Raw genomic sequence first — 16021 nt, 5'->3', positions numbered from 1 at the left:
AGCCAATTTGGTCAGGATCCTCTTGGGACTGAACTCGCCACAAGCAGCACTTGGTCTCTGCTGCTCTGGGTGTGATCTCTAAATAGGTGCCAAGATCTCTGCCGAACTTGGGGGCTCAGGCCCAACTTGTTTTTCCATTAAGTTATATCCTCATACTGAGCATTATCAGCAACCAAGGTGACAATTTTTCCCTTTATCTCCCTCTCCATCATCCAGTTTCTCAATTTGTTCAGAACTCAGAATGGGGAGAAAGGAACTATGCATTGGGCTTCTTTACAGACTCCAACAGATGCCATCAGGTGCCTAGGTATGTTCAATCTGCCTGCCCCACCATCATCAGTGTCAACATGTGTCCCCTTAGTGTCACAACATGACTGCCACAGCTACAAATATCACATTATCATATCCCAAGCAGGAAGCATGGGAAAAGGGACAAAAGGGGTTTTCCCATGAAAATATTTCCTAGAAGCCCCCAATAGACTCTCCCTTGCAGCCTATTGGTCCAAACTGGGTCACATGTCTGCTCCAGATCAATGACTGGCAGAGGGAAATGGCAGCATCATGACAGTTCAGTCCAATTCAACTAGATTATATTGAGTTGTTCAGAAGTGGGGATATGGCCTCCCAAACAAAAGCAGGGTTCTGTTGCAAAAGAAGGAAGGAGGCGGTGGTCTCATTAGGCAGTTACTAATGTTTGTTGCATTACTGTTCATAATGCTGGGTTGCATAGTTATTGATCTGATGATTCATTAATGATCTGACTATCCTTTCCAGCTTAAGTCCCAGGAGACAGGATGGGTCGCTGTGTTGTTCAGTGCTGTGCCCTCAGCACCTGCTATAGAGCCTTCCTCAAAGTAGGGGCTCAATAAATATTCATGGGAACGTATGAATAATTACACGCTCAGAATTGCTGGGCCCTGTAGTGAATACCAAGAGAAATGTCAGACACACTCCTTGTTTTAAAAGACCAATTGGTGCAGATTAAATAAGACTAACATATTTAAATCTCCTTTTCTATTGACATGAGACAAGGGGTCTCTCTTCCTTCTTTCTTCCAAGTAACACTTATCCAGTATCTACAGACACAATGGTAGATGCTAGCGATGTAAGCATGATATGGACCTTGTCCCTGATGGTGAAGGGTTAGTGATGGAGATGAAGGAGGAAAGCACCATGATATTGACAATCAGGGAGGCTGAGGAAGCACAGAAGAGGAAGTTCTGTGTTTCTTCTTTGCCTCAAATCCACAGAATCCAGCCCAGGGCCTGGTACCTTGTAAGCACTCAAATAATAGTGCCTGTTGATTGTTGAATGGAACAAAATACACACACACACACACACACACACACACACACACACACACACACACACATCAAACATTTGGGGCAGGTGTGTCGGTCCACTTTGTAAATCAGGAAATTGAGACCCTAAATGACCTTCCACACTGATTCTGTTGATGGCTTGCTCCTTGTTTCTGCTCCTCTCTGCCTGCCTGGTGAGGTGTCCAGCTGACATCAGATTCTTAGTCTCAGGAGTTGCTCTGTGTCTGGCGTCCTCGTATGACCCGTGACAATCTAGATCCATCTTCTCACACGCAGTGCGGAAACCAACATTCATTTGCCTCCTGTCATTCAGCTAGCAGCCCAGCATCAGCAAGTAGAAACAGCCAGCACTAGGAGACCAAAGTCTAAACATGTAAGATTTATTTTTCTCCTATCCTTTCAATGGTGGTAGTCTTTGTATTTAAGCACTAATTATAATTAGTCACTTCCTAGAAAGTGTGCAAACATCACAGCTCAGCTGGGAACCTGCATAATTTAAACATGATTGCTCATTTAACTTCACAATCCAGGACTGTGTGGGGTTTTACAAAAGAGCCCTCCAACCCTTGAAGGTGGGGAGGGAAGTCCTTTATTTTATTATCAGCATCTCTTTCCTGGAGCTCTGCGCAGGCCTTTGTATGGATTTATAAGATTTCACATGAAAAGGCTAACAATCAAAATATTAAAATACCATTACTGCATTAAGCTTTCACAGGGCCTTGGTTTGCCAGTTTCCAGCTATAATTTCCATACTTTAATGGGTATGAATATGTGTTCTCTAACTCAGTTGTATAGGAAATAACAATTTCTTTATTTCCTTTAAGTCACCTCCCAACACTAGACTCTCATCCCCCTGGGATGTGGAAAATTGAATCTCAAACCTTATTGAAATGTCTTCATACTCCAAGGTTTTCACAGGATCTGGGAGGCTGAAGCAGTCAAGCATCCTTACTGTTCAAGCCCAAGGGGAAGTTTCATGTCCAGAAATCCCTGCTTCTGGGCTGGTCACAAGGTTTGGGGATCTTTCCTGATGGCACAAGGGCCTCCATGTCTTGGGCACATGGAAAAGCTTTCTTCTCTGAAGCATCTATGTTGGGCCATGGAGCAGTGTGTGGGGCTCTGTGCATGAAGAAGCCATGCCAGTGCTCCCTCCCTGGCTGTACAAATAAGCCTCTCACCAAAGTCTCTCTATCCCCCCCTTCTCTTTGTCGGGGAGAGTGACATTTTCTCTTCAAGTGGCTGAGGCTTCAGCAAAAGATGGGAAAAGCTCTCAGCTCCAGGTTGCTTCAGCTCTTCCATCCTGTAAATAGGCTTGCAAAGTCCACCCGGCTCTCTGCTATAACTGCAGGGAGGGAAAGATTTAGGAAGAACAAACACAAATTAATCTCTTAATATATTATCCTGCCACATTACATAATCCTCACCAACCAGTGGGTTTTTTTTTTCAACTTAGATAAATTTACTAAGACTACCCCATATATTTATTCAAACAATATTTATTTAGCACATCTCTGGTGTGCTGGCTACTGCAGGCACAGCCATGTAATGCTTTGCACAGTTGCTCCCAATTCTTGACCCATCCCTCTACCTGCACCCTATGCTGTGTGACTTTGCAACTGCCCCTACTAGAGGCAGAGTTTGTTTTCCCACATTATTGAGGTCAGGCTTGGCCATGTGGCTTACTTTAGCGCAGGAGGTGTGGATAGAAGTGGCTATGTGCCAGTTCCAAGATTAGGACTTAAGAGACTTTGTTTGCTTTCATTTCCTCTTGTGCTTCTGTCATGGCCATGAGAAAAACATGTCAGTGATCTAAAGAATATAAAGTACTGCCAGCTTGGAGTTAAGTTCATTGGAGACCAGCTGAGACAAATCACATCCTAGATGACCCATGGATATATAAATGAAAGTGAATTACAGCTGTAAGTTACCAAGTTTGGGCATTGTTTATCATGCAGCATTAGCTGACTGATACAAGTGGTGAATGAAAAAGACATGATCTCTGCCTTCATTGAATTTACAGTCCAGAGGGAGAGGCAGGCATTAAACCAACTATTTCACAAACAATTTCTAAAATTAAAATTGCAATGAGTGTCATGAAAGAAGTATGTGAGGAACAGTCTATAACAAGAACACCCAACAAATTCCCCCCCCCCACCAACCCTGGGGAGAAGATAGTTCTAAAAAGAGTAATGCTAAGGTTTTCTATCTGTAGCTAACTAATTATACTCTCAAACTCCCTCAAATAGTTAACATTGTTGCATTTATATGGACCTTGTAAGCCGCTTTAACCCTAAGAAATTCAACAACCAGAATACACAATAGACACTGATGATGGCAGGGCTCTGGAGCATTCAGGTAGTATGAAATTGGATATTCTCTCTAGCTCCAGGGGTGGGGGGGGGGACAACATACAAACTCACCAACAATATTGAAGTGGCACATCATTAGTCTCAGAATGTCCCAGATAAACCTTGATGGATGAGTGAGGTGCACATCCCTTGTGGCCAGCTTCTTTCCTTTCCCTTTTTTTTTTAATTTTTGTAAAAATTTTTCCGATGTTTATTTTTTCCATTACAGTTGATTTACAGTGTTCTGTCAATTTCTACTATACAGCAAAGTGACCCAGTCATACATATACATATTCTTTTTCTCACATTATCCTCCATCCTATTCCATCACAAGTGACTAGATATAGTTCCCTATGCTATACACCAGAATCTCATTGCTTATCCACTCCAAATGCAATAGTTTGCATTAATTAACCACAGACTCTCAGTCCATCCCACTCCCTCCCCCTCCTCCTTGGCAACCACAAGTCTGTTCTCCAAGTCCATGAGTTTGTTTCTTTTCTGTGGAAAGGTCCATTTGTGCCATATATTAGATTCCAGATATAAGTGATGTCATATGGTATTTGTCTTTCTCTTTCTGACTTACTTCACCTAATATGAGAGTCTCTAGTTCCATCCATGTTGCTGTAAATGGCATTATCTTGTTCTTTTTTATGGCTGAGTAGTATTCCATTGTGTATGTACCACATCTTCTTAATCCATTCATCTGTCAATGGACATTTAGGTTGTTTCCATGTCTTGGTCATTGTGAATAGTGCTGCAATGAAAATGTGGGTGCATGTATCTTTTTTCAGTGAAAGTTTTGTCCAGATATATGCCCAGGAGTGGGATTACTGGGTCACATGGTAGTTAATATATTTAGTTTTATGAGGTAGCTCCATACTGTTTTCCATAGTGGTTGTAGCAATTTACATTCCCACCAACAGTGTACCCAAAGATTTAAAAGTTGAGAACCTCTTTAGGCAAAATCTCTTGGGGATCTGCCATTTTTTAGATGGAAGTGATCTTATGGGAGTGATATGTCAAATTCATTAATGTTCACAGTACAAAGTGGAAGAGGAGATGCAAAAGGAACCAAGGGGAGCAGTGAAGAAAAGGCAGTGTCAGTGCCAGACCAGCCTAGGTTTGAGGCCCAGCTGTGCCACTTGGTGTTATGCGATCTTAGGAATGGGATATATCTTCTCTGAGTCTCATTTTCCTCATCTGAGAAATGGGGATAACCACTCTGGCAGAGGCTACTAGAACTTACCAATATCTGCTTCTGCTCTTCTTCCTGGACACCCAGCGTGACTATACTTGTAATTATGTCTGGCCACATGATCAAGTTCTGGTCCTTAAAATATAAGCAGAGATAGTGCGAGCCCTTCTAGGACTGGATGATAAAACTCCACCATGTGAGTCCTCATTCTCTTTCCACATCTTTCAGCTAAGTGGAAAGAATCCTGATACCCCAGAGGAGGGCCTAGTCACAAGGGGAAGCATCCTGGGTCCCCACCTGACTGCAGAGAGCAGAGCTCCCCCCCCCCTTTTTTTTTTTTTGTCTTTTTAGGGCTGCACTAGCAGCATATGGAGGTTCCCAGGCTAGGGGTTGAATCAGAGCTATAGCTGCCAGCCACAGCCACAGCCACAGCAACACAAGATCCTCAACCCACTGAGGCCAGGGATCGAACCCACATCCTCATGGATGCTAGTTGGGTTCGTTAACCACTGAGCCATGACGGGAACTCTGATCTCCCCCTCTTAACCAAAGTTACCTAACCCTTTTGAGGTGAGCAAGACATAAACTTTCATTGTGTTCAACCACTGGAATTTGGGGGTTGTCTTGGTACCACCAATAACTTATCCTGATTAATCCAAGTATCTACTTTGCAGGATTGTTAAGAGAAAATCTGTGAAATGCCTAGCTTATATGCTCAATACATGGTCCCCCTGTTACTTTTAAGATTATTAATAATTCCCATAAAATTATACAAAGTTTAAGAAGCTAGGAGACGTGGCCTTGGAGTTTTCTGTTACCTGCCCGGAGGCCAGCAGAGTGATTGCTCAGTGCAGGAGACAGAGGAAATGAGAACAGCCTTGGATACAGATGTAGCTGCAACAAAAGCAATGCCATTTTCTCCAAAATACAGACAAGCAGAGGGTTCCCACTCCCAGAAAGCTTTCAAAGTCCTTTCAAAGTAAGTCATATGTGATTACCCGGATTCTAGGTGAATTAAAATTTTTTTTTATTAAAGTATGGTCGATTGACAATGTGTCAATTTCTGCTATACAGCGAAGTCACACACACACACATATATATAATATATGTATAACATATATGATTGGGTCACTTTACACACGCATTCTTTTTCTCATATTATCTTCCAACATGTTCTATCACAAGAGATTATATATAGTTTTCTGTGCTTTATAGTAGTACCTCATTGCTTATTCATTCTAAACATAATATTTTAGGGTTAGCAGATGCAGGTTATTATGTTTAGGTGAATCTTTATTGAGAGGAATTGGAAAGTCCCATGACAAAGCACATGAATACAGAGAGGGATGAAGAATGAGAGTTATTAAGGTAATCAGCCTACCATGAGATGAATGTCTGCATCGAGAATTTCTCATTTCTACAGGTTTACTGTACCATCAAAATACAGCAGGAAGACGTCCTCTTGCAGAGCAGTAAGTTAAAGACCTGGCATTATTACTGGAGTGGCTTAGGTCGCTGCTGTGGCACAGGTTCAATCCCTGATCCAGGCACTGCCATGTGCTAAGGGCACAGACAAAAAAAAAAAAAAAAAAAAAATACAGCCAGAAAGCAATGCATTTCAAATTCAGTGGCTTCCTGTGGCTCTCAGAGTAAAACCCAAGCTTATTCCGATGACCGCAAGGCCCTACATTGGCTGACTCCAACAACTTCTCCAAACTCAGCTCCATCCACTCTCTCCATCTATCAGGTGCTCCAGCCACACTGGTCTCCTTAGTTTTTCAAATGGGCCCAACTTTCCAGGGCTTGGCACATACCGTTCCCTTCATATGGAAAGCTTCCCCACCCCGACTCCTCACCCTTTTGGCTACTTCCTCCACATCCTTTACATCTAGGCTTAAATATCACATCCTTGGCACTTCCAGACCCCAAGTCTTAGCCTCGACCTCGGCTTCCTATTTGGACTCCTGCCCTCATCACCCTCCGCAGTAATATTTGTAATTTGTTTGCTCATCTTTTTGCGTGTCTTTCCACTGGAGTAACAAGGTCTAGGAGAACAGGAACCACCTCTACCATGTTTATCACAGTATCTTTGTGCCCTGAACATCACATGACACACAGGGGATTCACAATACACATTGGACAGAAGGAATGAATGAGTGAAGATCTGAGATAGAGTGTTTTCTTCCCGATGCACTTCTAAAAATAGAGACCTAGCTCTTTAGACTCGGAATTTAAGGTCCTGTCTCCTTAGCCATCCATGACCATAAATGGAATTTCTCTATGCTTGGCTTATCAGGGAGAGCAACATTATATACAGAATGTATTTCCTCTTGTGTGGTAAGGGCTGGGGGATAAGGGTAGAGCAGGACCTGGGGAGCCATCCCAAACACCCTTGGCCATGAGTAGGTGGGAGAGCCATGGAATCTGTGAAGGGGAGGGGTAAGTGCTACAGAGCACTAGGGAAGGATTCAGGGAAATGGGGCTCTAGCCCTGCTCTGCCGCTGTCCTGCCAGGTGTCCTTGGACAAGTCCCTTGGAACCTGTGTGTCACGGTTTCCTCATCTGTGACAGGGGAATAAGAATCTTCAGCTTGTAGGATAGGTGTGAGGGTGAAATGCGCATGGCACAGGCACTTCTTTACAAGGTTCAATTTCAGGGCCAGTGCACTAAGGGTGGGGTCTCCCTTGTTTCCTCTGTCCCACACGAGTTCCAAGTGTTTCCCTTGCTCCTCATCCCTCCTCTGGAGCACTCATCACCCTGGACCTCACAGCACAGGGTTGCCAGACACTCTCATGTCAGACTAGGGGGCGGGGTCTACTGCAGACCACTGAGTTGTTTCTGAACAAGTGTAGGATGTCACTCAGCATCAACCCTAAGCCCCTGGACAGACTGGGGACATGGTGTGAATGTTGGCAAACACTGGCTAACAATACCCTCAAAGTTGCCCCGCTTATAATTCCATATTTGACAAGCTGGTTTGGGGAAGAAAATCTTGGGGTTTTTTTTTGTGTGTGTGTGTCTTTTTAGGGCTGTACCCATGGCATACGGAGGTTCCCAGGCTAGGGGTTGAATCAGAGCTAGGTTGAATCAGAGCTGTAGCTGCTGGCCCATGCCTCAACCACAGCAACGTGGGATACGAGCCGCATCTGTGACCTACACCACACCTCATGGCAACCCCGGATTCCTAACCCACAGAGCAAGGCCAGGGATCGAACATGCATCCTCATGGATGCCAGTCAGATTCGTTTCCGCTGAGCTACGGTGGGAATTCCAGGGAAGAAAGTTAAATGTACTGAACACCCACCAGGGGCCCGACCCGCTGCAGGATGCTTTCAAGCACCTTTCCTAGTAGAAGTCTCACAATAATCATATTAGTATCATCCCCATTTTACAGACCAAGAAACTGAGGCTTGGGGATATTTGGTGTCTTTAGTCAGTCCCCAACTTTTATACAAATGAGCAAATGTGTAAGTTAAATGTTATAAGAGGTGAAAGAGGGAAGGCTGCTTCCCAGTTGCAAAAGCACAGTGGAATTTCTGTTCACGCATCATCTTTGAGGCTATGGCTCCCATACCTTGTCCGTGTTCTTTCATCTTGTTCTTTCCCTTCACTAGTTGGCCAGCCTACATCCGTAAGTCTCAACACAAGGCTGCAAAGCCACTGATTTGTCTGCCCCATGTTCTCCCTCTTGGTTCTTCAAGTTGTATTCCATTTCTGAGAGCTATGTTTCATGGTACTAATATCGACGTTATCAGTTTTCTATTTTCTACTCATTTTCATAGAACAGTGAAGGCAAAATGAAATAAAATAGCTAACATTCATTAAGTGCCTTACTGTTTTGTGCAATGCCCATAAGAAAACGTGTAATGCATTCATAATCACGTATGCTGCATGACCAAGTATTTTCCTGAAAGGAGAGAAATCCTGGCTTGATTAGGCATGGATGAGAACCCGGTGCTCCACTTGAAAACTGACATGTCTGATGTTTAAAGGAATTTTCCAGGCAGAACTGGGTTCTGCCTGCCTCCATTTCAAGCCTTGTTTCTTCTTGCCACCCACTCCCTTTTGGTGCCAGGCACTGTGTCATCTTTAGCCCTGCACCGTAAGAGTACAAGGATAGTGAAGCGTCACGGTAGGGGTGGGTCATAGGAGGGCTCTGGAGGCCATTCCCACCCTAGGTGGCCGCAATAACCTAACCATATACCTGTCTGACTTTGAACTGCAAAAACATCCCTGGGAATCAAATTAAACGGTTCCCCAAAATGCCCATGGCCATTTCCATGCCTCCTGCATGACAGAAAGTTGGAGGCAGGAAAAAAAGTTTTTCTCCCTGTCTCCCTTCTAAGAACAAAGAAAAGCTTCCTGGCAGTTCCCTATCCCCATCTCAAACTTCCCTTTGTATCTCACTCGTGAAAATTGTATCATATGACCATGCTTTGTTACTTGGTGTATTCATCCAGGTTCTCTAAGAAGCAGATGCTGAGATAGGATTAAATAAGCTAGACATTTCTTGCCTGGGATAGAAAATGGGGAAGGAGCCAAAGAGACTGAGAGAGCCATCAGACAGCAATGTAGGTCTGACCCTGAGGAAGAGGAGAGAGAAGGAAGGAAGGTTGGATGGAAGCATCTCATTCTGCAGTGCAGCCTCAAGAAAGTTTGGCAGAGCCTTTGGGGAACACTCAAGGCAGTGACCTGTCGGAGAGTCTTGCGTCTCCCAGGAACAAGCCAGGCTTAGTAATCCTGCCACACAGTGTCCTGGGCTGGGAGCAGCCCCTGTGAAGCATGAGTCATAACCCAATCAGTGATGGATTTTTGAGTATAGCAGACGGGCTGATGTCCAATTACACACCCTAAAGTAGGTGAGCTAAGAGGTATATTCGCATGGCCACCATATTTGCCAAGGAGAACAAGAACCCACAGCTGGCATAGACCAATCAAGCTTCATCCCCTGAGCAGGGAAGGGCCTGGTCTGCACAGGGTCTTGGCAGAGCACGGAGAACAAAGGGAAATTTCCTCTTAGTGGAAGGAGAGGAGGAATGGGGATGGGGAGGCAACAAGAGTGTCTGCCAACTTCCCCCCCAACCCCTGCCCCACACTCCACCCCTCAACAAACCTCTTGTACCAATAGATGGCCATTGAGCTTGTCCATCTCATCCAGACCCAATCAGATCTGGCTGCTTTTTATCAGGAGCCTTACCTAACCCCAAACCAGCTTAAAGTGTGCAGTAGAAGGGAGGAAAATAGCTTTCCATTCTTGTTATCCAAATCTCAATATTTGTGATGGACCCCTTCTATTTTGAAGTCCACAGAAAGCCCTGGTCCCACATCTTCTTCTTTGCTGATCACCTGAGTTTGGGGCTCGGCTGCTTTTGTTTGTGATTTTTGTAGGGGGTGTGAGCCTTGGTGTCCTGTGTTTATTCTAATTTGGCTAATTGCATGTTGCCTATTTAAAATCTCCCCCACTGTTTCAATTAGATAAAGACTTCTTCGTGTTCTGCTCAGCAAGTCAGTTTGCAGAGCACTTGGGGTCCTTCCCTTTGGAGAGGACAAGGGTTTCATTCATTATGCATGAGGTGTGGTGGGTTGAATTAAATCATGAGTAACACTGTCATATTCATGCTAATGATTTGGAAACCAACAAGATATTTCGTGTGGCTCGAGCCTCAATTATTGCAGTAGTTTCCTAAGGGGGCTTCTGGTTTTCACTTTTGCTCTCTGTTTTCTATTCTCAATTCAACACCTAGGGGGCGATCCCGTTAAGATGCAAATCAGACCAAGGTTCTAAGGGTAGGGAAGAAAGGAGAAATGGATATTGGAGAGGTGACTTGACGTATAGCATCTGCCAGGTCGGCCTTTTGATTTTTTTCTCAGCTGGGAGTGTAGAGGCTGGGACTTGGGAAAACGTCCAGAACTTTGGAAAAAAGGTAAAGGGCAGAATTGCTGATTTTTAGAAGATTTCAGTCCAAATTTTTCCTGTTGTGTAAGGAATGTGGGGGAGGGCATTTGTTAATCAATCGGAAGGCCATGTCATGACAGACTCCTTCCCCACCTTTTTTGATTAGAATGTGTATTGCTGATCAGTTAAGCCTGCATCTTCTGGGATAAATCATTCTCAAAGGGGCTCAGCTCTTCAGGGGGGCAGTGCTAGGTTCTTGAAACTTTTGCTTTTTAAAAAAGAATAAATTTAAAAAGGAATTGTCTTATATAGTCTTATGCCTTAGGACCTAGCACTCAATACATACTAGTTTCGCATATTTCCTGAAGTGTTTTTCTAAGTCGAAAGCTGTTACTTAAAAAAAAAAAAAATGAGGCCAAATAAGTATGGAAAATGCTGGGTTCTTTCTGTCATTCTTTGTGGTAGGCAGCCCCTAAACTGGACAGTGACCCCATCTCCCAAGAATCACACTCTTGTGTAAGCCCCTCCCTCTCAGTGTAGGTTGGATTTATTCACTCAGATCTAACAGAATATGACAGGCCTGATGGGTGTCAATTCTGATGTTAGGTTATAAAAAGACTACAGACAGCTTCCATCTTGGGTATTTTCTCTTGATCTCTGGCTCAGAGAGAAGCCAGCTGTCATGTCATGAGCTGCTCCCGTGCAAAGAACTGAAACCTCCAGCCAATAACCAGGGAAGACCTGCGTGCTTTTGAGGGCTATAACTGATCTTGAAAGTGGGTTCTCCCCAAATCAGGCTTGAGATGACGGCAGCCTGGGAGACCCTGAGCTGAGGACCCATCTAAATTGTGCCTGGATTCCGGACCCTCAACTGTGAGATAATAACTGTGTATTGTTTTAAGCCACTAAGTTTCAGAGATAATTCTTTATCAGCAATAAAGAATTCACTTTGTGAAGCTCTTGGGACATATTAATAAGCACAACAGACCTGACTTCTGCCCCTCTAGAGGTTAAATTAATTTCAACGTGTTTTTAATGCTGCAGAAATAGACGGTAACTTTAGTATGCATATATGTATAATGAATCTTTAAGAGGAGGAGAATGGGTCTCTAACTTTTAAAACTATTTTTTTGGCTCTGCAATTCATAGGGCTAATGCTTTATGGATCACACATTGGAAAATTCTCCATTACCTAAATGAGTAAATGAATTAAAGTTGTAATTTTAAAGGCTTAAGCTCCCCTGCAAAAATTTCAGAGTATGTCCCATTTTGTTCATTACAGACTTAATAGCTATTCTTTTTTTTGTTTGTTTTTTGTTTTTTTCCTGGACCCCATGCACACTTTCACTAATTTACTTAGCGAACACTGACTGATTATCTACTGTGTTGCAAGGCACAGCAAACACCGAATTGTGACTTGGTCGATGGGGCTGCTGTATTTCTCCTGAAGTATATTTGAAAATTCACTAATTGTTTCATTTTGTGAGTAATGGTTTCAGCCACAATATTTGGACAAAGAGCAAAGAAGAGGAAGAATGGGATTGGCTGATGTTAAAATCAAAGCTTTGCTGAAAACAGTAATGTGTATTGAAGCAAAGCATTGTCCTCAAGGAGAGGAGACATAATCGGTATGGAAACAGTGCCTGAAACTCTTCATCGGGCTGTATTTAAAGTGTTTAAAGAACTCCTGGAACAAATAAAGCCCTGAAAAGGTCTTTCAAATTGAAATGAATTCTTGGCGTGCTTTCCCCTCAACTACGACAGCTCTCTGCACAATAGCCTGCTTCAGAGAAGCCAGTAAAAGCAGGGCTTTTGTCTTAATTGTCTAACACGTGTCAAGGGTTTCATATTTTAGGTGAAAAGCAGGAAGGAAAAAAGTTATCTCATTTATGAAACAGACTGAAATGACAATCCTCTTTTGTCTTTGGTGCACTGCTCTTTGGGGCTGCATATGACAATTCCAGATTTAAGGAAGGCGGAGGTGTCCCAGGACCAAGCTCTCAGCAAACGATGTCCCATTCCGATCCCTGGTAGGCATTTGGGGTCTGGTTTAGAAATAAGCCAGTGCTGGCAAAGGCATAGAGAACTGGGCTGGACTGAAGATTTACAAATAAAACGTGGAGTTCCCTGGTGGCGTAACAGGTTAAGGATCTGGCATTGTCACTGCTGTGGCACCCATTCGATCTCTGGCCCAGAAACTTCCACGTGCTGCAGACGTGGCCAAAAAAAAAAAAAAATTAAGTATATTGTGAAGATATAAGATAAAATATAGGATAACAATTTTCCTCTAGAAAGGAGAGCAGACTTTTCCAACTTACCAATATTAAATATAAGAACTGACGATATGAACTATGAGAAAATTAAAATCTTATGCTAAACACGCATACAAATACATTTATAGGGAAAAATGGCAAGTCATGGAGAACTACCTGCAGTGTACATGACAGAGAAAGAGCATTTTTATTCTACACATAGTTCTTAAAAATCATCAGGAAAAAGACAAACATCTTAGGATGCTCCTACCCTCTCCAAAAAAGGAAATGACATGAACAGGGGATTCTTACAAACAAAGATGTAAAAGACAAATGATGGAGTTCCCATCGTGGCTCAGTGGTTAGCGAATCCAACTAGGAACCATGAGGTTTCGGGTTCGATCCTTGGCCTCGCTTGGTGGGTTAAGGATCTAGCATTGCCGTGAGCTGTGGTGTAGGTCGCAGACTTGGCTCAGATCTGGTGTTGCTGTGGTTCTGGCGTAGGCTGGCAGCTACAGCTCCGATTAGACCCCTAGCCTGGGAACCTCCATGTGTTGCAGGTGCGGCCCTAAAAAGACAAAAAAAAAAAAAAAAAAAAAGAGTGAAAAAAATTCAACTTCTGGGGTGATTAAATAAAAAGGAGGTCACAGCAGAAAGTAAGCAATGGCCCAGTCTCTGGATTCAGGCTGCCTGATTTTCCGCCACAATTTCTTCATCTCTAAAATGAAGTTAAGGAGTGCCCGTCATGGCTCAGTGGGAACGAATCTGACTAGCATCCATGAGGAAGAAGGTTTGATCTCTGGCCTCGCTCAGTGGGTTAAGGATCCGGCATTGCCGTGAGCTGTGGTGTAGGTCACAGACGTGGCTCAGATCTCACGTTGCTGTGGCTGTGTCGTAGGTCGGTGGCTACAGCTCTGATTAGACCCCTAGCCTGGCAACCTCCATAAGCTGAGGGTGTGGCCCTAAAAAGACAAAAAAAAAAAAAAAAAAAAAAAAAAAAAAAGAATAAAAAAGTAAAGGAAGGTTACAGGGTTATTGTAAGGGGGAGGAGGCAAGTCCATATCCTACAGTTGGAATAGTGCTTAGCACATTGGGAATGGTATATAAATGTTAGTTATTGTTATTTATCTATTGTTAAATTGATAGATATAAAAATGATAATAGCAAGTGGTGTCCAAGTTGTAGAGATGGACACGCTTGTGCAGTGCTGGGCGGTGTAAATTGGTACAGTTTTCCTGAAGGGCAATTTAGCATCCTGCATTAAGCTTGAAGAACGCTGCAGTGCTTAGGGCCAAATTCCATTGTAGGAATTTTCCCCGAGGAAATTAGAATTCAAATATATAAAGAAAAAGCTGTAAAGTTTTTTTTCAGAGCTGTGTATAATTATGCAAGACTGGAAAGAACCTAAATGTCCAACAGTAGATTCATCGAGCAAGTTACTGGACATGCATTTAGTAGAATTCTACATAGTCATCAAATGCCATAAAGAACCACTACAAAGGGCATTTGGGGACCAAGTGAAATATGACATAGATAGTGTTATTATATTAATGCTATTTCTTGGTTGTGATAATGGGCCTACAGCTCTTTGTGGGAAAATGTAGGGTAGGATACATGCTGAAGTGCCAGCTGACTTTCAAATGGTTCAGGAAAAAAAGAACATCACACACACACACACACACACACACACACACACACACACACATTGTATATATCCATAAATATCTCACACAGAGAGAAAGTAAATGTTAACCATGGTGAATCTGGGTGAAGGATAAATGGGATGTTTATTTTATCTATCAACCTTTCTGTCTGTATGAAATTTTTCAAAGTAAAAAGTTGGAAAAAGAAAACATCTAAGGACAGGAAAAAATGATATATTTTAAGGAAAAAAAGTAGTTTACAAATTGGCGTATACAATATGACCTATTTTTTATTAAAAGATTAGGCCTAGATGGAAGTGACTGGTATTTATTAGAGATTTTCTGTGTACCAGGCACTGTGTTGTGTGCACCGTGTCATGTCACTAGAATCCTATCTGGTTATGAGACATTTATGGGTTTCCCCTCAAAAAATTAATAGGTAGAAATTTAGTGATTAGAAACTTACTAAAATCACACTGCTAGCCACTTGTACTCTAACATAGGTCTTTATGACCTCAAGTCCACATTCTCTTTTTATTACTATTATTGAATGAAAGGTTCTTTAAATTCTTCTTCTTTTTTTTTTTTTTTTTTTGCTTTTTAGGGCCTCACCTGTGGCGTATGGAAGTTCCCAGGCTAGGGGGTCGAATGGAGCTACAGCTACCTACACCACAGCCACAGCATCGCGGGATCCAAACAGAGTGTGACCTACACCACAGCTCAGGGCAACGTCGGGATCCCCAACCCACTGAGTGAGGCCAGGGATCGAACCCACATCCTCATGGATCCCAGTTGGGCTCGTTAACCTCTGAGCCACAAAGGGAACGCCCTTGATTCTTTAAATTCTATAGTGCTTTACAATGTTCAGAAGTTTCATGAACACAATTTCATATAATCCCATAATAACCCTTTTTCCCCTACCCCTATATTACCCTTCCCCCCCCCCCGCCCCTACCACCCTCTCCCTGTTGGTAACCACTTGTTTGTTCTCTATATCTGACTCTACTTCTAGTTTATTTTATTCTTGAGTTTGTTGTATTTTTCAGATTCCACATAGAGATGATATACGGTATTTGTCTTTTTCTGGTTTATTTCACTCAAGTCCCCACTCAACCAACACTCCAATGCACTGAGAAACGAGCAGGAGACAGCTGCAGCTGCTGACAGTGATGTTGATTATAGCTAATAATTATTGATAGGTGCTGTAATGAAGGTACATGCCCAATGCTTTGAAGAAGCAAAGGGAGAGCCTAATTCTACAGGGCAGGAGGACAAGAGGAATGTAGCAGTTCTTACCAAAGTGGTATCATTTGAGATGGGCTTTGAAGGATCCATAGGAGTACCTTGGGGTGGGAGAGGAAGA

General features: G+C 43.0%; 1 long non-coding RNA gene across 1 annotated transcript in view; it reads left to right on the top strand.

The window, feature by feature from the left end:
• Window positions 1-6340, top strand: part of LOC102157760 (uncharacterized) — a 185178-nt gene extending 178838 nt beyond the window's left edge. The window contains exon 5 of the long non-coding RNA XR_014803142.1: window positions 6292-6340. This is a non-coding gene — a long non-coding RNA (uncharacterized LOC102157760). The remainder of the gene's footprint in view (window positions 1-6291) is intronic.
• Window positions 6341-16021: the final 9681 nt, after the last annotated feature.

This window comes from Sus scrofa, chromosome 5 (genome assembly GCF_054392235.1).
Source record: "Sus scrofa isolate SSC_HxYL_T2T_F1_AM1 chromosome 5, Sscrofa_HxYL_maternal_Yorkshire_Landrace_v2.0, whole genome shotgun sequence".
Taxonomy (NCBI): Eukaryota; Metazoa; Chordata; class Mammalia; order Artiodactyla; family Suidae; genus Sus; species Sus scrofa.
Note: the sequence above shows the minus strand (reverse complement) of the source record. Positions and strands in the feature narration are given on the sequence as shown.